General features: G+C 28.3%; 1 long non-coding RNA gene across 1 annotated transcript in view; it reads left to right on the top strand.

Annotated features, from left to right (window-relative positions):
* The window catches only part of LOC123300366, a 56,306-nt gene extending 30,250 nt beyond the window's left edge, over window positions 1-26,056 (top strand). The window contains exon 3 of the long non-coding RNA XR_006535381.1: window positions 25,722-26,056. This is a non-coding gene — a long non-coding RNA (uncharacterized LOC123300366). The remainder of the gene's footprint in view (window positions 1-25,721) is intronic.
* The last annotated feature ends 9 nt before the right edge of the window (window positions 26,057-26,065 follow it).

Raw genomic sequence — 26,065 nt, forward strand, 5'->3', positions numbered from 1 at the left:
ATTTCATACTGATATTAGGTATTTAAAATTTAATAAAAAAAAATGGCACTTCTAATTTAAAAATTAAAAACTGATCACCAACCCCCGTTTGAACTCTTTTCCGGACAGTTTGCATAAAATATTGTATATCAATGAATTTCTGATGATTTCGAGTTGATACATAGCTATTGAAATAATTACCACGATACTCGAAATAAAATTCTATAATACGAAATTTTATTCAAAAAAACAAGTGAAAACAAACAATTGACTGAGTTAATTGTTGAAATACCATTTATAGATAGTGTTGATTACGAAATCGTTAATTTTTTTATGTCATGTAAGTAAAGAACGATATCATCCGGTCCTCTTATACACAAATACAATACTTTATGTTCCCAACCTAATTTGCGCCTTCACGGGTAAATAGTGATGTTTACGAAAAAATGTTTCAAACAAAAGTTGTTTATTTTTTATAAGGAACATTTTTTACATTTACACTTTTGTTCTACCTCTAACGGCTTACAAGATAGGTCCTAAGGATCCAAGACTCAATTGACCTATGTTGATATTTAACGAACTCTTCCTCACTGTTTACGTCCTAAGCACGCTATAAAATTTCTGCTGGTATCTCTTTTCGTTTTTTAGTTATCGTTTTGACAGACGGAAAGACAGATGAACAACCGAAAATGGACTAAGTAGGTGATTTTATGAATACCTTTACACCAAAATTTTGTTCGTAATATCAAAATTTTTAAGCGTTACAAATTCGGGACTAAACTTAGTATACGTTGTTATATTTCATACTTACATGGTATAAACATACAACAACAACAGACTTCACTAAATATCGATATTTCGTTTGCAACACAATCATCGGCAGTAACTAAATTTTATTCATACAACACATTACAAACATTCTTTACAAAGTTAAAAATAAATATGTAAAATATTATCAAATGTTATTGTTTATATCGCGTTTTAATGGTAATTGAAAAGTCCAAATATTTGATTGACCGTTTGCTAAATTATAAACAGATTTTCATTGACTTTATCATATTCTCTCATTTCCTTCATAGTGGTACCCAACAGTCCTTAAGAACCGAACGTTTGCTGAGTAATTCAACCAACATTAAACTTGACATTTTATAAAACCTGTATATAATACCAAATGTGATTATTATTAATGAATGTGCCTCTATGTATGCAATTACTGGCTTTTTAATATTTTTATACATCAGTCATTTAACAACTTTTATTGAAAAACCTTTTATAAGAAAATTAATACAACCAAAATTGTAGATCAGTTTCTGATGAGGATATAGTCAAATGCACAGTTCTTTTGTTCTATCTTTCTCTAATAACTTTTGTTCTATCTCTAATAGTTTACAAGATGGGTCCTACGGACCCAAGACCCAATTGACCTATGTTGCTCATTTACGAACTCGACCTCACTTTTTACGTCCTGAGTACGCTGTAAAAATTTCTTCTTGATATCTCTTCGTTTTTGAGTTATCGTGCTTACGGACAGACAGACGGACAGACAATCGGAAATGGACTACTTAGGTGATTTTATGAACATCTTATACCAAAATTTTGTTGGTAGCATCAATATTTTTAAGCATTACAAACTTGGGACTAAACTTATTATACCTTGTTATATTTCATATACACACATGGTATTAAAATACTCATCTATTAACAAGGATATGTCTTGAATATGTAGGTATTAGAATCCCGTGTACTTAAGGTATTTTCAGAATGAAAGCTGGAAAGTTTGGCCAATTTTTTTCACAAGCTCAGAATCATGTACGCTGTGAGATCTCGAAGTTTCATAATTTTTGGTCATTTAGATCACGAGAAAATCAGCTGCAATGATCGCTATTTCGAGGGTCAAAGCATGTAAAATTCACTGTCCTCCCAGCTATTTTTTCCGATATTAAAAAATTATCTCGACAGATTCGAAAAAAAAGTTTTAAGAAAAAAAAGCACCTCGTCGTTTTGCTTTGTAGATATTAATTTTGACGTAAATTGTCGAAATTGAGAACTTAGGCATTAATTAAATCGTGTTTTAAAAAAAATTATAATTTCTGAAACTTTTACTATGGATTTAATAGTAAGTTTGAAGAAAAATTCGTGACTTCTGTCGAAAAGTGGGTTTTACCATAGTTTTAGTAAAGGAACTTACTTAAAATTATTAAAACTCCAATAATATTTATTTTAAATTACCTATGTCATTAATTTATTATTGTTTATATTAATAAATTCAAATAATTGATTAACCTTTATTAAAAAACTGTGTCGCAATTACCTGTTAAAAGCTATGTAAACACTTCATATATCATACTATGTGCTTAACATACATAAATCATCTTAAAATTTTAAATGCCTGTGTATCCATGCTAATACAAAGAATAGTTAGTAAAAATAAAATCTGTTTTGTCATGGTAAATTATGGGATATCTGACCATAGTTTTCAATTAGAACTAACTTTTCTCAATAAATATTACCGATATTGTAAAAAATAAAGGTACTTTATTTACTCTTGGACAAAGCTTATAGTTTTCGACAAACCTCGTATATAAATGCAAAAAATTCATGTTCGATTATTACATATCGAGTTCTAGACCATCCGTGATTTTTTTATCAACAATTATTAATCAAATAATAAAAAATTTTCCATATGGTGCCGACTTAATTGTTTATACGGGAAAACACTGTACATACGGTTTGAGTTGAAAACTACCTCATTTTTCGTGGGTTAAAAATCATTCTACATTATCCTAAATAATTGAAGTACACAATCAAATTGTCATTTGTGCATATAAACGGTTAATGTTAATTATTCATATATTATTATTGTTATATATTATACAGTGAGTCGCATTTAAGATGAAGACATTCTCATATATTCGTTATTTACAGGAATATCGATATGAAATTTTGCATAGTTATACAGAGTGACAGGTCAGATTTTTAAACATACTTAACCTAAATCAGAACTTTAAACTCAGCCTACTACAAATTGACTAATAGAGTCGATTTTTAATAATTTGCCTAGCATCAGAGATGATTAGAGATATCAAAAAAAATTATTAGAAAAATAGAAACAACTCATGCGTTTGTGTCAACTTCACCACTCAACCCCGTATGGTAGTTGTATCACATTCGTGGCACCATTTGCCATATATGATCTCGCAATTAGGTTGAGGCAACCTCTTATCGGTTGGTATTAAGAATTTTTTTTTTCAGTGTACCCATATTCCATTTTTCCTTATTTTTTGATCCACAATCATACGTATTACAAGTTGATTGAAATATTTGAATACACAACACTATCACATTATCAATTTGTCTAATTTTTACATTTACATTGTAATTAATAAAAGTTGATTGTTTAATTTCATAATTAGTGTGCTATGGAATGTAAAAACTAGACACATTGATAATTTCAACTGTTTTCTAGTCAAATATTTCAATAAACTTGTTATAAGTAAAAATGAGAGTAGACCAAAATAATAACGAATATGAAAATGAAAATTTTATCATGAAAATCGATACCTATATGGGTATAAAAAAATATTCTTAGCAAATTTTTCTAGTAATTTTTTTTGATATCTCTAACCATCTTTGATGCTAGACAAAATATTAAGAATCGGCCCAATTTGTCAATTTGTAGTAGGCTGATTCAAAGATCAGCTTTCGGTTAAGTATCTTAAAAAATGTGACTCATCCCCTTGTTTAACTGTGCAAAATTTCAAATCGATATTCCTATCAACAATGAAAATATGAGGATGTATTCATCTTAACTGCGACACACTGTATTGGATAATATTTTATGTGTATTTACCATTGATTCAACTTCAAGAACTCTTAATAATTCAATATTACGAAAACATCACAATTACTAATACACATTTAATTTTTATATAAATGTGTATTAAAAATATAAAAAAAATGTCAATGAGAAAGTGCATTCAATTAAATGGATCGACAATTCATACGGAACTAAACTTGCGACCCTGATCATGTGTGGTGATTCACTGATAACTGTGATAATGTTATCAAGATTATAGAAATATTATTACAAATTTTGAGAAAAATTTTTGTATTTAAATTATATTTTATTCTACTTAAGGTAGTATGCCAATTTAATAATCGGTATCGAGTTAACTACTTTTATACCATGTATATATCAAATAAAGCAAGGTATACTAACTTTAGTCCCAAATTTGTAACGCTTAAAAATATTGATGCTAAAAGAAAAATTTTGGTATAGATGTTCATGCTGCTTACTGCTTATAGTATTAGACAAATTAATTCATATAAATTATTAAAAATAGTATGACTTTGATTCTGCTATACTACCTTAAAAGGTACGGTCTAAGGTATTTCTTTAGCTACTCTCAAATTAGTAAATTATTGATAAAAATACCATACTTAAATATTTTTTTATGCATTTTGAGTTGGTTTTATGATTTATATTTTACATCTAGCCTCCGCTATGTGTGTGTGTGTCTGCCTGTCTGTCTGTGGCATCGTAGCACCTTAATGGGTGAACCGATTTTATTTTTTTAGTTTCGTTTAAGAGGTAATTTAACGGAGAATGTTCTTAGCTATGTTTCAAATGCGAGTTCAGGGTTCAGTACCCAAAAAACAATGGCGACGATCTTCAAAATGCTTTAAGGAAACGCTACTTTCCGGCTTCTAAAATTTAAAATTAGAATTTTTCCTAATAAATTGAATTTCTACAACTTACCCGAAATAAAATTCAAAATTTTCTTAATGCACTCAAAATTTTTATTGTAGAACTTTTAGCAATAAAATGATCTACTGATAAATTATAGTAAACATGATTTTCTACATATTTACTTATAGTAAAGTAATTCTTAAAATTAAAAGCGAATAGGAACGCAGCTTTGAAGGTGTGTCAGATTGCAAACCGTCGACGAACTTTTCATTTTCTTAATTTCGTACGAAATTGATAATTTCTCAGTGTGTATTGGCACCTGCAGAAATCTGCAGGGCGTCAGATTTAGAATGTTGGGGTCCGAAACCTTGGATTCGCCTCGACAGAATTCTAAAGCTTTGTCCGATTTTAATAGCTCCTCTAACCCGAAGACGTCTCGCCTTTGGGTAAAAGGTCGTTCTCAAGGAGGGCACATAGGACTCTTGGTCTAGGTGCTAACATGTGGCACCCTTCTTTTTGTTATTATTATTATGAATAGCAAAGTGATTTGTACTCGTCGTTAAAGTCTAAGAGTTTTCATGGTGATTTGCCCAACAATAATTACTAAAATTTCTGGCAACTGTTTTGTGCCAAAGTTCAAACGTGACGTATTTTATGAACCAACCACTGAAAAGAAGATAAAAATCTTACCACCACTTTACAAGAATCAAAGTTCTTTTCTAAAGTGTGTAATAGATTAGCGACAAGCAAGTCAGGTATATTAACTACTTACATATAAAAGTTGTCACAAAGTCAACATCATGTTTAGTAGTTATGTCTATATACTAAAATAAAAGTACCAAGTATAATTGACGTGTATATTGGTTCATTTCTAGCTCATTGTAGCGCGCGAATTCATACTAACTACTACCACCATTCAACTTTATTATTATATATTACATTTTATCAACAAAACATTTTTATATAGTGAAGACATCAATTGTAATAAATATATACATACTACGTTTTATTACCCAGTAGTAGTGACCACGTTGTATTTTAAACATCAAGTTTAATATTATCAAGTTTAAATCCGCCGTGCTGAGTAGTGTGTACACTGAGACAATCAATTAATCAAAGATATCATCAATGAGATAAATACTTTTTTAAATTGTGAATTAAAAATTTTGTGAATAAAAAAAACAGTGATTTAAATTTGTGTGATTTATTGATTCTTGTAAGTATTTATTTTTTAAAGTGGGTGCTTATTAATTTTTTATAGTGATTTTATTGATTTTATTCAAAGTGATTCACAAATTTTTAATTTATGGTGGTTGGTGTAGGTAAAAAAAGTTAATGTTATATTTTTTTTTAATTTTTATACAGTGTGTCGCATTTAAGATGAAGACACCCTCACACTTTCGTCATTTGTAGGAATATCAATTTGAAAATTTGCACAGTAATATAGGGGTAACTTTTAGTTAAGGATAAAGTTCAGGTGTCGGGTTAATATCTTAAAAAATGTGACTCATCCCCCTGTATGACTGCAAATTTTCAAATCAATATTCCTATAAACGACGAAAGTGTGAGGGTGTCTTCATCTTAAATGCGACACACTATAGATAAAATATATTGGTCCAATTTGGAGGTTGTGAGACAGAAATTTAGTTGTTTGAAATACTAAATAATAAACCACTATTTTTCAAGAAACATGGGTCAAGACTGACCGGTGTTAACTGGAAAAAAACCGGAAAAGTGTTAGTAGAAACACTCTGAGTCAATTTTTGACTAAATTCAACCAATCATTTGACGTATTTTTTTAATTATAGTCACAAATTTCTCAGTATATATTTCCAGCGAAGTAATTTTTTTTAGAATATACGTTAAATCCCATTTTCATCCCAAGAAATTGTAATTTCTCAGTTATCTTAAGCTTCCTTAACACACGGTATACAGCATATGCCTATGGAATTGTGCCAAATCAGGCATGAAAGTAATTGGCTTTTTTTTTTCATTGGATTGATAATAGACCGACATTCTCCATTAATTTTGATTCAAATTTTCTTCGCAAAATAATGATTTAACGATACTTTTTTCGATTCGCAAATTAAATTTGATCTTCTTTGATACCAACGATAAAGAATACAAATCTGTATGAAAATTAATACGTAATGTTGAGATTTGTATATATTTTAGATTTTTCCAAAAATCTCTGCCAGATTCCACACTTTTTAAAATTCGTTTTATATTGAAAGATAATTGACTAGCCCATACTCCATTTATCTCAAAGACTTCTTTGGTACATAAGGATTATAACATTAAAAAAAATTTTAAACACGTTAACGATTTTTGAACTACTTAAATATTAAAATTATCAAAGAAATAACAAAAACTCAAGCCTTTTTAACTTCCCACCAAGGCGCTTCTATGAAATATCTTATCAGATATATATATAGAAGATCTTATCAGATATATAGAAGTGAATGGGTTTCGATCTGACGAACTTCCGCATGAGAAGCGAGTATTATTACATACCCTACATAACCCCACTGCTGCGAGTATGATTAATATTTTAAGATGGTAATATTAACTGATGATCCTGGTCAGGCTAATAAGATAAAATTTTTAAATTATTGTATTGTTATCGGACCGGATATGTGTTCAAATTTTCAAGTAAATCGGATATTTAAAAGTAGGTCAAAACTTACTTGTAAAATTTTATTACAAGCGAAGTTAATATAAACGTGCGTTTAAAGGATTTAACATTCAAATGTCTCAAATTACCTTAGAATCTTAGATGCTTAGATCACCGATAAAACGTATTTTACTTTCTTTATCATATTCAAATGTTGAATCACAACTAGTCTGATTTAGTTTTATCATTACAAATGTTTCCAATGTGATAACTATTTTAGGTTCACCATCAAAGGTTATGGTATAAAAAATTATCTTATTTAAAATAAAAAATAAGTTTTTTTTAGTGTTCCGTATTCTAAAAGCGAATATTAATAATTTTTGGTAATATAATATGAAATATACAATATTGTTTGAGACTGGCTAAACATATTTTGGAAATTGATATCTATCTGTAAATAGATCAAATTTCGTTTGAATAGTTCTTAGACTTGGGGGTTTCTTAAGCTAATTTGAAAGTTTACTTGAATTCGTAACGGAATCAGATAAGAGATAAAAGGCTATTTTTAATAGCAAAAGGTTTTTATACCATGCATGTATGTAATATGCAAGGTATACTAAGTTTAGTCCCAAGTTCAAAAAACAAAATATTTCTAAATATCCTTATCCGAAATTCAGATACATTAAGATCTATGTTTATTTAGGGATTCGGCCAGAACCTTTTCATTTCGTCATATCCCATGTCGCTGTTCGTTGTGTGCCTAGTCATGGTAGGGACAATAAAATCGATGCCAGCGCTTCCAGTGAAAAATTTTGGCGGTAAAGGAGGTTGTTATGACTAATTTGCAATTCATTACATGTTAATGTTATAGTAAAATAGCAAATTAAAATTATTGAAAAACAGTAATTAATTAAACTTAATGCATTAAAAATTGTGAAAACAAGAAATCAAATTGCACAAATATTATTTTTCAAATGTAAATTATCAAAATTATTTATTTAAATTTGTGAGACAATAATATCAAATTTTCAATGTAATTCATAAATGCAATCCATACAATTATATATGCATCCATACAATTCTATAATTTAAGTAGTAAGTATCGTTACCATGGAAACGCCTCCAATAAAACTCAAGCACGGTGCGAATAATCTATTTTGACTGTATATATAAATTAAGTTGCTCACATTTTAAAGATATCTCTCAATTTCCACTTAATCTATTTATTTTGTCTACGATATATATTATGATGTATTGTCATGTGATAATTATGATATAATGTTTACATTTTAAATCATGTTATCCAAAACATTATCACAGGCAGTTCCTGGAGTATCCGAGGATAGTTTTAATTATTATAATATTATATAAATATCTGACAACGATAATAAAATTATTCATTTTAAATGTTGTAGTTTCAGCAGAAATGATTTGCTTGAATCAGTAGTTGCTGCAACATATAAGACGATCTTTTACAGCTAGAACCAAAACAGTCTTAAACAAATTTCTTACCAAAAATTAAAAAAAAACCTTTAATTTTTGTACTTTTTTAAAGAATGTCCCATTTTCGTCTCTTTAGATAAACCCATTTTTAAATTAAACATAAATATTATGCACGTCAGACATTTTTCAATATATATAAGGTTTAAAATTTTTGAAATCATTTTCCAATATATTATAAATGTGAAAGTAAAGTTATTTGTTTATTTGTTTGTGACGCTTTCACGCAAAAATTATTGAATGGTTTTAATTGAAAGTCTGCAATAATATAGCTCTTACGTCAGAGTCTTCACATGAGCTGTAATTTATCGAGATATTTAAAACAATTAAAAAAATTAAATTTCGTCTGACATTTTACTGCGCCATCTATGAGCGTCATTTTGAATCATAAATTAAAGATTTCGGTAAAAATGGTAAACGTTAAAATTCCAAAAATGTGAGAGCAAGAAAGGTGAAGGTAGTCTTTACTTTTAAACCCAGCGAAGCAGGTGGTTATCAAGCTAATTATGATCTAATTTTTCTGATTTTTTAAAATAATTTTAAGCTTTATTTATTTGGATTTCTTAAATATTGTCACCCAAAAATAGGAATATTGTTCATTCGTGTTCACTGCCTTTTATTTCAGTAATTTACGGAATGGCAGATTCTAAGCTTTACTTCATTTTAATACGTTTCTCTCTATTACTACTTTTTCTTATTTATTACCAAAAGCGTATGGTAAATATTGTTCCAAATTAAATTATTAATCAATTAAAATATTGCCCACAACTAATTTATGTACATAGGTTTGAAACAATGACTTTTATTCATTGTTTTTATTTAATCATACAAAAAGTTTGTTTACAAAGTAATAAATTATTACATTTATCAGCAATTAATTCAACCTTATTATGATTAAAGTTGTGTGAGCAATGTAACTTCAAAACTTTCTTAAGAGTTTTAGTATTAGAGAGAGGTATTTGGAAATATTATTGATTTATCTGTACGGCATTTATGTAATTCGATTTTAATTAAGTAATTCGAATACTTGTGCATAGTTAGTATCCAGCAACGCCGTACATATTTGCTGGTGTAGGAGTGTTACATTCATATTTTCACCTGTACTCGCCCAAAAATGACGCTATGATTACTTTTACATATTCGCACCGTGCGTGAGTTTTATTGGAGGTGTTTCCATGGTAACGATACACTACTTTAATTATAGAATTGTGTGGATGCATATATAATTAATTGTATGGGTTGAATTTATGACTTACGTTGAAAATTTAATATTATTGTCTCACAAATTTAAATAAATAATTATGATAATTTACATTTGAAAAATAATATTTGTGCAATTTGATTTCTTTTTTTTCACATTTTTTAATGCATTTTTCAATAACTTTAATTTGACATTTTCTATAACATAAACATTTAAACTACAAATTAGTCATAACAGCCTCCTTTATTGCCAAAATTTTTCACTGGAAGCGCTGGCATCGATTTTATATTCGACAGCATCTTTTTCAACATGATTTCTGGTGGGTCATATCAACCGAAAAATTTGAGTATGAGCTTGTAGTTTATAACTGATGTTTTCGTATATTTGAATAACTCTTAGAAAAACATAATGAAAGCTTTGAAAGGCTAAACTTACTGTGGAATAATTTTATGTGTGGGTATGTGCATAGGCGTTTCAAAAATTATTTGAAATAATAAAATGGATTCTTCCTTTTATTTTACTAAATTTCAGACAAATCAATACCACTTTACGTATTGGGAAATGTATAACGAGACTATGTAATTTATAATTCATATGCAGAAATAATGTATATTATCCTATAAGTAATTATTATATGTATTCCTAGTTGAATCAATTTCTGTAAAGAAATAGATATACCGAGTGTGTAAGAAATGACTAACGTTGATAAAACAAGTGAAAATAATTGATTGAGTTAATTGTTTAAATATCCTGCAAAAACCACTTCCATTTCGAAATTTATAATATCATCCCATGGATTGTGTGTGGAATTAGAATCAATTGACTCACTATTTCGAGACCACTTACAAATTAACATTGTATACTTTTAAGGAAAAAAATTGGAAAAGCATTTTCCGCCTTTATGGAAAAACTATGATGTTTACAAAAAAAAAATTGAAACTAAATTTGAGCACTTTTCATAAGGATCATTTTTTGTTTTTAACTTTCTACAGTTTAAAATATGGGGCCATTATGATCCAAGTGGCCTACATTGCTGTTTGGGAACTCAAAGTCACTTTTTACGACCTGAATACACTATAAAAGTTTCAGTTCGATATTTCTTTGTTTTGATTGATTGTGCTCAAAGTCAGACGGACGGACGGATAAACAGAAAAGGGCTAATTCGTTGATTTATGATACTAAAATTTTTTTCGCCTATAAAAAATAAAAAATCATTTTTCCCATAAAAAACAATAGGATATTGCTTGTGATTTTCTCAAATAAATTTGTTCATTTTGTTTAAAAATAGCGTCATTGAAGCAAGTTTTTTTAAAAAATATTTATACTGGTTAAGATTTTGAAGTACCTGGTTGTTACTTTTAATAAATTTAACCCATTTTATTAAAATTGGACATTATTAGTAAATCATAAATTTTAAAATTTAATAAAATCGTTATAGAATAGAAACTAAATCGTTATAGAATAGAAATTGAATAATCTTTTTGATTAAATCTCTGAATTATTATTTAATAAAAATAACTACCAGATGCTTCAAAAGCATAGCCTGTTCAAATTTAAAAAAGGCTATAGTGTCGCCATTTGTAATAAAACCATGACTTTGATCTTTGATAATTGTTCGAGAAATTTGCAGCCTCTAAACATTGGCAGATTTTCCCGTCAAAGTCTGCTAAACCGAGATTTTCCATAGTTCACTGAAATAATCCCGCATATATTTGTGTTTGTCTGTCTGTCTCGATGTTTGTATTACAGCATAGTTGTTTTCTATACGTTTTTTTTTTTTTTTTTTAAATAAGAAAGTTTAGTCCAAAAAAGAAAAAGCTATTAAGTGGAAATTAAACGAAAAAATATGTTTTTTAAACTACAAATTACAACTCGAAAATAAAATATCTATTTTTTATATTAGTAAAATTAGTTTTTGTAAATTGATTTCGTAGACACTTGGTACACACTCGGGCATGAATACTTGAGCTTATACAATAAAATAATAGTTATGTCATGAACTTACATCGATAAAATAAGTATTATTAACTTAATAACTTACCTACAATTCTGAATTATTTAATATTTTTCTCGATAATTTCTAATCGTTTACTGATATTGCACACGCAATAAACTTTCCTTTTTTATTATGAATGGTTCTAAAAAGATAATAGATTTTATTTATAATGCCAAAAAAACTATTTTCGATAAGCAAAACTATTTAAATTAAAATATATTAAAATAGAAATTTAATACTTTGTCTATGAAAATCGTTTGTACAAGTTGATATTAATCTGCACTAACAAAGTTATACAAGTTTTTTTTTCTTCAAGTTTTCAACATTGTACCTATTTCGAAAACGGAATGAAAAATCAGATAACGCTAAAACACGTGTCAGCTCATTTTTAGAGAGAATGAAAATACAGTTTTATGTTTTTTTTATACGGGTACGTTTTCATGCCTTAATTTAAAAACCTTAATTTCCGACAACTTATTCTTAGTTATTTAAGGGTAAAAACTGTAACAATAGAATAAGAAAATTTTTTTATTCCTTTTATAAAATTTTTGAACGAAAGTTATTTGCTTTTCGATAAAAAGATAAGAATCTATAAACAAAAATATTATTTTGAGAATTTGTTTGTTAAAAATTTTTGTTGATGGATACTTGAAAATATCTGAAATCAGGTGTCAAAATTTTCCGAAAAAAGCTATAAAGAATCTGCTCCAAAGAAACGTGTTTTCATTTTAAAAAATAACCCTTATTCGACCATGAAGAAGTCCATGAAAAAAATAATTAAATACTGTGTTTTAGCTTCCCCCAAAAAATTCGAATACGTATTTTCGCGTTTTTTTATTTTCCATTCTGTTATCGAAATATAACAGAGGAAACTTTTAAAAAAATCACCTTGTATATGTATTTTGTTACTTCCTTATAATGTAAAGGAAGTATTATTGAAATACCGATCTTGAAATATAAATCAAAACAACCGCCGTAAAATGTTGAAATTTAGAACCGACGACTAATGTAACATCTAGAAAAGTCCTGATGGTTTGCTCTTTTTTGCCGCTAGCGAAATCAAAAATTTTGGTCAGTTAGCATAATTCAAAAACTATTAGTCGTAGAAAATTGTATTCATTTGTCCTTGTATACTCCTGTATCACAAAAAACGCACAAATTTACATAAAGTATGTAAAGTCTGTGCGTTTTTTGTGAATTATTTTATTGAATTTCAGTTTGCAATGGAAATATTGGGCTCTTTAAATTTTTCTTTTAAGACAAACTGATTTACCCCTCTTGTATCGACTTTCATTCTTTCTTCTGGGACATTTTAGCGAAAGACCTGTATTCTACTATTCTAGTTTTCCGTTAGCAGACATGGTGAAGGTCTTTGATTGGATTTCCAACATAACTTGAATATTTTTAACATGAAAATTAATTTCTTTATACTTCCTTTATGACATTTATTACATAATAAATTAAGGTGATTTAGTTTTCTTATTAATTTCTTGCAGTAAAAAATTTCTCTTTTACAATGAATTTTCTTACTATTTGAATTCTTACTTATCTTTCGGTCTATAATATCGACAGTCGTATTTCTTAACATGTAGCCAAGATTTCTATTTGTTAAAAAGTTATTTCTATTTGTATTTGTGTCTTAGCACATACAAGCACCAAGGTTATCGATGAAATATAGCGTGGTGAAGAAAGTGTGCGTTTTGGAAAACATTGTAAATCAAAAGCTCATAAATTTTACCCCATTAGTTTTTCCCTCTTAAAATATATAAAAAAGCATTTAAGAACAAATTATGTAATATACTAGCTGTACCCGGCATGCGTTGCAATTCTAAGAAAAGTAAAATAGTGTTTGGTTTAATATTCTGTTTATTGAAGTGCTTTTTGATATCCACACAATATATTTGGTTTTTCTGTATGGTACGTACAAGAATAAGTCAAGCGATTTCTTGATGCATCAAGATTTTAATAATCTAAAAATGTAAAATATAATTCCTTCCTTCAGTATTTCTTTTTGAGCAATTCCGTTTCGAAATGGACGCCAATCATTTCCTTAGTTGGAAATGGAATCATCTCTGAGAAAATAATTTTTGTAAGCATTCTAATTGAGCTTACTGATGTGTTGGTTTTGCGGTCGATGCAATTTAATGGTCGGATACACGTGTGTGTTAAATCTTATATAATATGTAAAATAATCAAATGAAAAGTTAATTACTGTGAAAATTTATGTAAAAATTAATTAAATGCACAGGAGGATTTTGAATTTCATGTGAGGAAATTTGTTAGTTTACGTAAGAAATTATAAATTAATTAATAATGTATAATAAAGTCAGAATTAAAAACCAAAAATTGATAATGATAACTAACATAGTCTATTGTTAAATATCCTATATATAAATGTGCGTTACTTGCTACTAATCTAAGATGTGCATCGAGGCAAAGTAGACACTTGCCTACAGGTACGAGCCACAGGCACCAATTTTTTTCATCAAACATTAATCAATTCTTATAAGCTTTTACATAATTATATGTCAACAAACACACACATAGACAGATCTGTTTACAAGAGAAGCATCATAGATTTCCATGTTCAACCCCCGAGTAACAAAGTTTTACGTGTCTGTGGCATCGTAACTAATAGAACCCAATTTTGAATTTTTGGTTTGTTTGTAAAATTTCAATCGAAAATGTTCTTATGTTATAGCTATGTTTCCAGTTTAGGGTTTCGTACCCGATAACAACTAGAAAAGACAATACATTAGACGGACGTTTTAAATGATAAAGTTGTTCTTTATAAATACGCAAACAATTTTTGGTTGAATTTTTTTATCAGGCAGAGAAGATTTCGAGGAGAAAAACCGCTTTCAAGACTTTGCGCACCTGCAAGACCCTATCCAAATTGAGCCGAAGGGTTGAAAATCTCTATAAAAATTGAGTTAGTGTTGAAGAAGTACCTTTTGAGAATGCTCCTTTCCAGCAACCCTTCTCTCATTCTCATATTAAATATGTATTATAGTTTTTCTCGGATTTTAAGGTTTTTCGCCCTTCCACAGCCTCTTCAAATTAATCTAGAGAGTTGGAAATCTGTATCAAAGTTGATTTAGTGTCAAGGAAATGCTTTTTTGAGGTAACAACTTTCCAGCACCACCTCCTTTTTTTTATGTCAAAAGATCATGGATTTTAGCGATTTTCAATACTTTATCCATTTCTACATTTCCAAAAAAATATGAAAAAACCAAAAATTTCATTGCAATAAAAAGCATCTAATGATGGGAAAATATTACCTAAGTGATGGAACTTAACTACTCACGAGTTTTTTAACTACAAAACTTGATTTCAAAGAACAAGATAAAATTAATTAAAACCGGAAAAGCATGGAAATGAAATCTGAAATCAGCATTACAGATTGAGTAACATAACATATTAATAATTGTGTAACTACCAGTTAGTATGTGATACCGAGGTTATGTCCTGTAATTACAACCTTCTATACCTACGCCGAATTTGTGGTGTGGAGTTGTAAACCTGATAAGTCTCATTGACGGCGACAAACACATTAAATATAGAATATGATGTCCTTGTTTGATAAACAATTTTCATTCAACATTCTCATTCATGTCTATAATCATCTCAAATGTGTTCAAATATATCACATTCTTCAAGTGCTGTGTCTAAACCAGCGCTCGTGAACCTTTTCAATCTATATACGGCATCCAAAAACTTTCGAATTAGAACACGGTAAAAAAAGCTTGATACCCGCCCGCTTCACTGGGCTTAAAAGTAACAATCATCGCTTTATAGCTTCCAGATCTCACTGATCCCCCTTTCATAACACTCGAGGGGATTGTTTTAAACAGCTAAAATATACGCACAGTTTTCAATTTTTTTAATCGTAAAATAGTAATAATTCATTGAGTATATCAGAAATGATGGTCATGAATTGTTTTACATTTACTATTTTGAATTTTTATAGAAATCTTTAATTTATGGTTCAAAATGATGATAATAGATGGCGCAGTAAAATTTCAGATTAAATTTAACTTTTTTTAAATATATTTTTATAAATTATAGCTTATGTGTTATTTTGATATATGAGCTATATTGTTCTACAGCTTCATTCATATCCATTTAGTAGTTTTTGCGTTAAAGCGTAACAAACAAACATTTATAGGGAATTTCGAGAATTTGTCGATTAATTTTGAATAAAGGGAAATGTTACAGGCCAAGTTGTAGAATTTACTAAAAGTCTTCACAAATCTTCTTAGCATAATTTTTCTCAAATTGGTCGTTATACCCGATATATTTGCTTATAATTCCATTAGCCGATATGTAACTTCTTTTTATATTAAAATAATAATAATATGTTACGGATATCTTATTTATGTATTTATAGCATACCATTTTATTAATAATATAATACATTATTTAATATATGATACACAGGGTGAGGCAGAGAATTGTGTGATTTTGAAAACGACGCAAAATATAATCAATTTTTGCAAAGTCAATTTTCTTAAACAAACACCTTAAACCATAACTTTTTGTATTAATTATTGATTTTATCGAGTTTTAAAATAAATATTGTTTCTATTACGTTTTTTTTTTTTGGACGCAATGGAGCAGTGGATATCTTACGCTTACACTGTGTGAGTAATATCAAAATAATATTGAAGTACGCGAATCCGACAATAAAAAGTAATGTGAATAAAATCTCTCTGGGAATGCTGCGGCATGTGGTGAATAATTTAACAACTAACCTATAAAAATATCCACACCTGGACGGGTGTCATCTTATTGGAGGTAAAAACTTATAAGAAATTAAATTACAATAATTACTAAATAGTTTACTAAAGTTTTTCTCCAAACTTAAATTTCGTATATTTAGTCTAAGATGATAAAAAATATAATTTGGATTTTTTGTTTAGAGCACTTTCAAAATCGCACACTTCTCTGCTCTACCCTGTATATTCAATTGTAAAACATTGATTTCTCATTGACAATCAGTATCACAGAGTTTAGTTTAGACACGACATTGAGGTTTAAAATACTACTACATGTAGTAACAAATATTCAATTTATAATGTCATATTTCGAAAGATATTTACTTATTCAAATTGTCAATAATACGGAAGTAACTATAGGAAGCCATTCTCATCACTATTCAATGAATTTATTTAATATATCACATGTATCGATACTAAATACTTTGTGTTGTGATATTGTATTGTTCAAGAAAGGATGGATTTCCTTATAAATGAAATGAAATTGTTTGTAATGTTGATCTCGCCAAAATTATAATTTCTCTTTGAATGAATATTCATGCGTATTACGAGATACATATTATTTAAACTGCGAATAATTTTAATCTTTTTATACCATGTATATGAAATATATCAAGGTATACTAAGTTCAGTCCCAAGTTTGTAACGCTTAAAAATATTGATGCTATGAACAAAATTTTGGTATAGGTATAAAATCACCTAATTAGTCTATTTTCGGTTGTCTGTCGTCTGTCCGTCTGTCATCCGATAACTCAAAAACGAAAAAAGAAATCAAGTTGAAATTTACAGCGTGCTCAGGACGTAAAAGAGAGATCGAGTTCGTAAATGAGCAACATAGGTCAATTGGGTCTTGCGTCCTCAACATGTCTATACATGGTATTTCAATAACTAACTCAGTCAATCGTTTGTTTTCACTTGTCTTAATTTAATTTTTAATTGCTAAGTTTCGGAAAAATTTTAATGAAGTTTTCAAAATTTGGAAACCATCAAAATGAAATTTCTCGAATGGGTTGACTATTAGTACCCTCAACTCTTATTATTAATACAAAAAATGTTTAAAAAATTACCAAAATATTACCAAAAACGTTAGCTTCATGAAATTGAGTTTCGAATGCAGATTTTTTGAATTGACGATCATACGGAAAACGCGCCTAAAGAAGTTCTCACTCCAAAAATTTCAAATTTGCTACATCTGGCGCCAAATCTGTTATAATTACTCAATATTATTATTTTTAATTTTAATTTTATTTTATGTAAATTACTTTTAACTATGCAGGGCGATTTTTTACAGACCACTCTACATAAATCATTGACTTACTAATTGTATTTCTTTAAGTAATTCATAATAAAATTAATGAAAAATTATAATCAATCATGTATTCAATTACAGGTTGTAAATGACAGATATAAAATATTTCTTCACAATATCAGCTGGATGTCCGCATTGCACTCATTGCACACTGAATTTTTCTTTTTTATTTTATTTATATATTGGCAAAAAATAAAACAAGTTTATCAAGTAAACATATAGGTAGTTTTGTCCATATCTGGGTTAAGTTTAACCTCCTACTTTTTATTTTCCTCGTTACCACTACTTAACCAGATATAATTATTTATTTGTTTCTTTCTTTTATTTATCATTTTTTGCTTTTTATTTATGTTTTTTTTTCTTTTAAATATTATATTTTCGTATTTGAACTTGATTATATAAATTAACCTTGATTATTCAAGAGATGTAAGTTTCAATTTTTAATGCAAATATTGAGGTAGGAATGTTGTATTTGCATTTTCGTTTAGTGCAAATTAGTACATTTATTTGATTTTTTTAATTGATATGGAACACAAAAAGTGCAAACAAAATCAATATGAAATCACGTTTGCTAATAACTCCGATTTACTATCCCTTCAGCCTTGTGTACTGTCATAATACAAGTTGATACAAGTTATAATTTCAAGATATTATTCTAATGATTATAAAGACGTTTTCAAATAATTTTATTAAGCCTGTAATTTAAATTTGCCGGACAGAAATTCGAAGGAAGTACCTCGCCACAAATTTTCGTTGGTCCTGCAATTGCATCGAGTACCTAGTCCAAGTTTTAACAGTAGGATCTCATCAAATGATAGATAATGACAATTTAAAAATACATTTTAGAAAAGTTTTTGTGAATATTACCAAAACGGCTGCTTAGATAAATTGACACATAATAACGTTATTTTATTTCTCAAAATGGGGTGATGACCTAATGAGCCGCATTTTATTTTTTTAAATTAAGATTCCGCACCAAAAATTAAAACCTATGAAATTGAAATAAAAAACGGGCATAAGTGAGTCCATGGGAAACGAAGGCCATAACGCAGTAGGGTTTATTATAACATGTATATATGAAATATATCATAGTATATTAAGTTTAGTCCCAAGTTTGTAACGCTTAAAAATATTGATGCTACCAACAAAATTTTTATATAGGTGTTCATAAAATCTCCTAATTAGTCCATTTCCAGTTGCCTGTCCGTCTGTCTGTGCGTAAGCACGACAACTCAAAAAGGAAAAGAGATAACAAGCTGAAATTTTTATAGCGTGCTTAGGAAGTGAGTTCGTAAATGAGCAACATAGGTCAATTGGGTCGTAAACCGTTAGAGATAGAACAAACGTTTAAATGTAAAAAGTATTATAAATAATATTATATCCTTATAAATAAATACCAACTTTTGTTTGAAACATTTTTTTGTAAACATCACTGTTTACTCACGAGGGCGCAAATTAACTGCAAATTTTATAGTATGTATTATATGGGAATATCAGTTATGAATGTGTGGCTATCTAAGAGTGGATATCTTCTTTACTTACGTGATGTCAGAAAACACACGATTGCGTCATCAACACTGTCTATACATGGTATTTCAACAATTCACTCTGTCAATTGTTTGTTTTCACTTGTTTTACAGTTGAAATTGTCCAGTGTAGCGACCGGGTGGATAACTGCTAGTATATTATAATTCTAATTGTATGTTTGGGCATTTGTTGCTCAATCTCGCAAGAACAACTTAGCGGATTTAATTACATGGAAGATAACTAAGGGGAAGAGAAGTAACGACTATAACGCGGAAGTCTTTGTGTTTAAAGATGAAATTGCACAGCGTAGCAGATGGGTAACTGTTAGTAAAAACATAAATAATAAATATAAATACTAGAAAGTTCTAGCTCTAGTTTAATGTAGTCACATTTCCTGTTTGTTTTTTTTTTTTTACAAGAACAATGCGTATCGTCTATGTCACTATGTCCTATAAATAAAGATACCACCAGATATGTTAAGAAATCTAATAAACATAAATTGTCATTATTTTTATCATAATTATTAATTTTTATAAGCATAAATATAGATACAGTAGAACCTCGATAACGGAAAAACTGTAAAATATTATCTTAAGTACTCATCATGACTTTTTTTTACAAAATGCAAATAATTTGATTATAGACTCTCAGTAATTCAGAAGATTTGAAAGAGGACTAGGATAATTCTAGTTTCTACAATTGTAGAAACTAGAATTGTACCAACAAAATGGTATTAGTTCATTACGTGCCCATTCGCCCATCTTTCCGATTAGCCTTCTTATATATTAAAGCCTTAAAAGTTAAAACCCCTTTAATTTAACCTTTATAACGTTTCCTTTGAGATGAAACTGATAGAAGTTCTACTGTAAATACCGTTACGAAATGCACATTACATGTAAGTAGTTTTCTACTCCAAACATCAGCATAAACAAATAAATAAACACTTCGATCAAGTATATTCTCAATGATACAAGTCAAAGACTCTTACTTAAAAGGAATACAATAGGGAACTTACACTTGATGTTTTTAATATAAAGGTCTAACCTTCACCCAAAATAAAATATGCACGCATTCAAAAACACATGAAAAGAGTTCAACTTCGCACAAAAGCCGTTGCAAATAATATCTGAGGTTAATTTCTGTTTCTCAGAACCTTAAAACACTTTAATAAAAATCACTGTTAGTAATATATAGAGGAGAGTGGGGAATTCAGAACATTTACGGGAAAACGGGAATTGTGCTTATGTAGGATGCACAGGAGTGTTATATGCGTTCTTCTCATTGGGAGTGCTACTTATAAGAACGAATTTGTTTTCTATTTTTTGTCATTATAGTATTAGCATCGACTTCAATTTTACTTACTTTTAATCGCAGTGAATTTGGTACGTCCTATTTATTCCCCTGTATTTTTCATGGCTCACCGAATATTCGCTCGCTTCCATAGTTTGAGAAACTCCTAATCTAAAGAAATATGACAATTTTCTGAAAAAAATACTGGCAAAAGGTCTAAGATAGATCAGGATAATAAATATAAATATAATTTTTCTTCATTCTGGTCAACCCTTTCCATAAAAACTATCGCTAAAACCATGAATAATATCGTTTGTATGATCAACAATATTTACTTGGAACGGTATCCTAATAAAAACAATATACTTTTTATCACAGTGCACTACATTTTATTCACTAGATGGTGAATGGTATTTATTTATTTTCAAGTTGATTGAATGTGTTGTAATCATAAAAAAAATTATTTTTATTTCAAATACATTTGATGCTAATTTTTTTTTAAATGTCAATGGTTTCTGATTTATGCAGATTGATAAATATTATTTTCAAAACAGCTTTAAAACAAAAGATGTAAAAAAACTAAATAAACTATTAAAAAAGCCCTTCTAATGATTTCTCAAATGCTTTCATTTGTTTTAAGCTGTTAAATTTTTCGTAAAATTCCATCACGAAGGATTTTCTTAGAAAAAAATTTAAACTAAAAAATTTCGCTAGAAGCGTCCCTGATCTTCTCAATATTTTCAGCCTTCTTGCCTCAAATTTGACTCCTTTGGCCTCATGAATACTATTGGATGAGGTTGATATTCTTTATATAACTTTCAATTTTTAACAATTTCGGAAAAATGCTTTGCATAAATTTTCTAAATTGAAAAATAATATTTTCGGATGAGTTTTCTCAAATTGTTTGACCAAGGGAAACGAAAATGTGTATATTTCTTTGAGATGATCTAATTTTTTTCCGTTACAATTCGATCATCGAATCGGGTTGCTATTGAAATTAGGCAATAAATTTAATTAAATTGAAAAGGAAAAGTTGGAATAGACCATACCTGAGATTATTTTTAACGTTTTTAGGGAAATTCTTGAAATTAATAAAATAGTGTAAACTTTCTTACAAACTTGAGATTTAATATAATTTTCAATTACATTTTATAAACATTATTTGATAAAAAGTAGAATTTAACCTGATTCTACAGAAATGTGTTTATGCATTCCAGTTACATTATTAGAAAAACGGAATTTAATAATTATTTATAATAATATGCATTCTATGATAAAAATATGGGTAATGTATAGACTGGTTAATCGAAAACTCATTATTAACAATTCACTAGGTTTTGAAGTTTATAACTAAATTACAGAGTGTTTGTAAATTTAATTTGTTAGTTTTAAATTAAAACTTACTTTAAATAGAAAATACTTTTTAAAGGACAAGCTTTTATTGTACTAAAAAGTAGAAAATAATTATTTCTTTGAGTTACTAATGCATGAATATTTGTAAAAGCTAGATTCGCTCAATTTATAATACCAAGAATGATTCAGGGTGCCTCAAGCTTTTACCTACTGTCACGTATGAGTGACTCATAGAAATAATTATTTTTTACTTTTTAGTACAATAAAAGTTTGCCCTTTAAGTTTTGCTCTTTGTATTTTTCTTTTAAAACTAAAAATATGTATATCAAATATGGCAGAAGCAATGGGAGCAAATCCTTTCATTTGATACCCATATCATGGGAGTGCATAAAAAATAACTATCCCGACATCTTGTACTCCATATTAAATTTAGAATGACGTCATTTAGGTAACCATACATTGTCATCCTGATAACTGCTTTAAAATTCAGTTGCAAAATACCTGAACATAAATCGATAAGTATTGCAAGTTAAATAAAAGCTTATAAAAAATTCGTGTATTCATCAAATACAGTAAATTTTATGCCTCCTTTGCATCTTCCTGAGTCCACACTTGTCAAAAAAATTAATTGGGAAATGTTATTTTAAAAACTGATTGAGAATCACAGATTCATATTGCATACATGTAATAAGCATAAAGCATATAATATTTAATTTAATTTAATTGTTAAGTAAATGCACGCTACTACCATATCTGTGCTATTTACTACGCTAATAATACACAACTTGTATTTCATAAGGTGAATGCCCCTAAAATTTATTACAGGCCCTTGTGTTATTGTTTATTTGTTTGTGGTGTCGTCCTTCACCGGAATTATCAATTTGTAATGTCAAATGTGATTTAAAAAGTTGATATTAATATTAATATTGTTATAAATATTAATACAATTGTTAATTAATTTATAACGATCAATTTATAATTCATAAACCTTCAAGAATATTTTTATTTTATAAATTTATTATTTAAAGCCACCCGCGGGTTCGTTTACATTTAAGCCTTGAAATTCATTATAAATTTCATATTTTTGTTCATATAGGCAATTTACTGATTTCTTAGTAATGCAAATGGTCTATATAGGCCAATAGTTAACCATACTAAACTGACCATACTCAAGTTTTTCTATACACATATTTTATGACCCTAAAACACAAACAGTTTTAAAAGTTCTGAAAATGCATCATAATCCTGAAAATTGCCAATTGATCACTTTCGGTGAGAACGTTCTTTTGATCCAATAGATTTAACCATAGAAAACTCACACTTAAGTTTTTTGTTCCATAGGCGCATTAGACGATATGTTACGTATAATAAATAATATTTGGTAAGGTAAAATATTATGGTTTCGCGTCATCTTGCTATGAATATAGCTATAGATATAACACCGTAACCTAGGAAACTGAAACTTCTTTCATTCGAAAAAAACGACTGCTATGCAATAATAATTAAAGCTGTACAATAATAATATTAAACAAGTGATTCTAATCTTTGGTAAATTCTGATTACTATTCATAGATGGCATTTTTTTTTTATAATAGTTTTTTACATACGTTAATACAGTGACGATTCTAGTCTCATATTGTAGCAATTTTTTATTCTTTAAACACGTTCTGAAAGGTTTCTATCAAAAAACTAGTCCTTGGTTATAATTGCCAAATTCCGTAATTTTCACGGATTTTTCGTTTTTTGACAAGGTTGTGTTCGGCGCTCGAGGTCACAAACTTGGATTATTCATTGGAATAACATCAAAAACAAGTCTACAAAAAATCAGAACTACCGGATTTGATGCAGACTGTAATGTATAAAGTTACAGTAATAATAGTTTTGAATAGTTTAAAAAACCCGATAAATTTCTCGTTTTAATAAACTTTTTGAAACTGTAAAATATAGAGGTAAAAGTTACAATAAGTTATCAAAATGGGAAATTTAGATAAAATAATTTAATCAAATTTTTCTTTTTTTTAAATACAACCTGCGAGGCTTTGAATTTATTAATAATTAATCTGTATTATTTTATTTTTAGTTTTTATGGTATATAGAGTGTCCTCGTAAAATAGGGTGCGCTCGTGACACATAGGGTGCATAATTTGTTTCTTTCCTCATGGCAGCGAAAATTATCAATGTTTAATACATTATGATAACATATTAATTTTCGATATCACATTTCTAATGTAATCAGAAAACAGCCAACGTGTTAACGTAATCCAATTAAGTTGGAAAAATATGTAAATTAGGATTGAAACGGCCGAAAATCAAATGCGTCACGATAAAAACAAAAGTACTAAACAACTACAATAAGGAATTTATGCATACGATTTTTTATAAGCCCTTCTGTATATAATAGTCAGGTTTACAATAAATATTATTTGAACTAATAAAAAACAAATCTCACAGAGAATTTATTGAAAAAGTTTTATTAAAATTTAAAATATTTATCAAATACCAGTTTTCATGACTCGATGTATTTTCCATTTATTATAATTTTTATACATGATGACTCATGTTATGTCATACATTCACCCGACGCAAGATAATAAGGGTACTCAATACTCACTTAATTATTTTATTTATTCCATGCGAAAAAAATCAGGAAATTATCTATATTTATACATCTATGTTATTCATCCTTTGTAAATGTATAAAGTAAAATTTTTGATTCGAACCCAAAATTGCAATTGCAATGCAAATACCACACACTCAAAACAAACTTGTAGTTAAAAAAATAAAAGATATTTTAAAGTAACAGATCTACAAAGAAAATTAATTATAAATCTAATAATTACAGTAATTATAGTAAGGAAATCATGTCATACTGTAACTTTATAATTAGAGTAAAATTGAAAAATAATATAATATTACTTATATGTTTTTCCTTTATGTTGCATTGGTACGTTTATTTACTTTCTTCTAACGCAATTTCTCTTAGTCTTGACAATGCAGAATTTTTATATGCACGCTATGATACTTAAAATTTGTCCTTTTTACGTTATAGGTAATTTAATTATTAAATCATTTGATTTATCACATATTCTGTTATAAGAGCTAGCAACGTCCAGGGTCTTTTATAACCATTTGGATGCGCTGGGCAAATAAGGATCACGGGGCCTCTAGTTATTTTGGGGATTTGAACTTCAGCTAAAACAGATTCAGGCAATGCCGCAGACACCAATTATTACAAAATAAATACTGTATCCATGATGATACTAAGCACAAATAAACAAAATTAGCAACTGATATTATTAAAGTTCTCTCAATGATTCATTAGAATACTATTAATAAACTTTGTTAAATTAAGATTACTTTGCTATTATTAACGGTGGAGTTCCCCAATTTATTAATAAATATAAACTTAGTATTTTCTGTATCTAGTTGTTATATCGGTAATAATTTTATGTGATAATTAACATAATTTTTCTTTTTGTTACAGAATGCCAATGCTTGAGAACAGTTACTATAAAATAAGAAATATTTAAGAAAAAAGAATTGTTGAATTTTCTTTCTTATAATATGAAAATAAATAAGTTAAAAAACTGTAATAAATCTTCCAGCATTTAACAAAAGACAAGAAACTACATACATTTTTTCTGGGTATACTTATGAAAAAAAATGCATCTTTAAATTTTCAACAACAAAAAAATTTGCTTCCTTGGTCATACAATTCTACTCATTCGATTCGCACAAAACTGATTGTGTCGCTTCCAAAAAAATATATATTTTGAGAACTAAGAAAAAAATTGGAATTGTGGGAAAAAAACAACCACGTCGCACAAA

Source organism: Chrysoperla carnea, chromosome 5 (assembly GCF_905475395.1).
Source record: "Chrysoperla carnea chromosome 5, inChrCarn1.1, whole genome shotgun sequence".
Taxonomy (NCBI): domain Eukaryota; kingdom Metazoa; phylum Arthropoda; class Insecta; order Neuroptera; family Chrysopidae; genus Chrysoperla; species Chrysoperla carnea.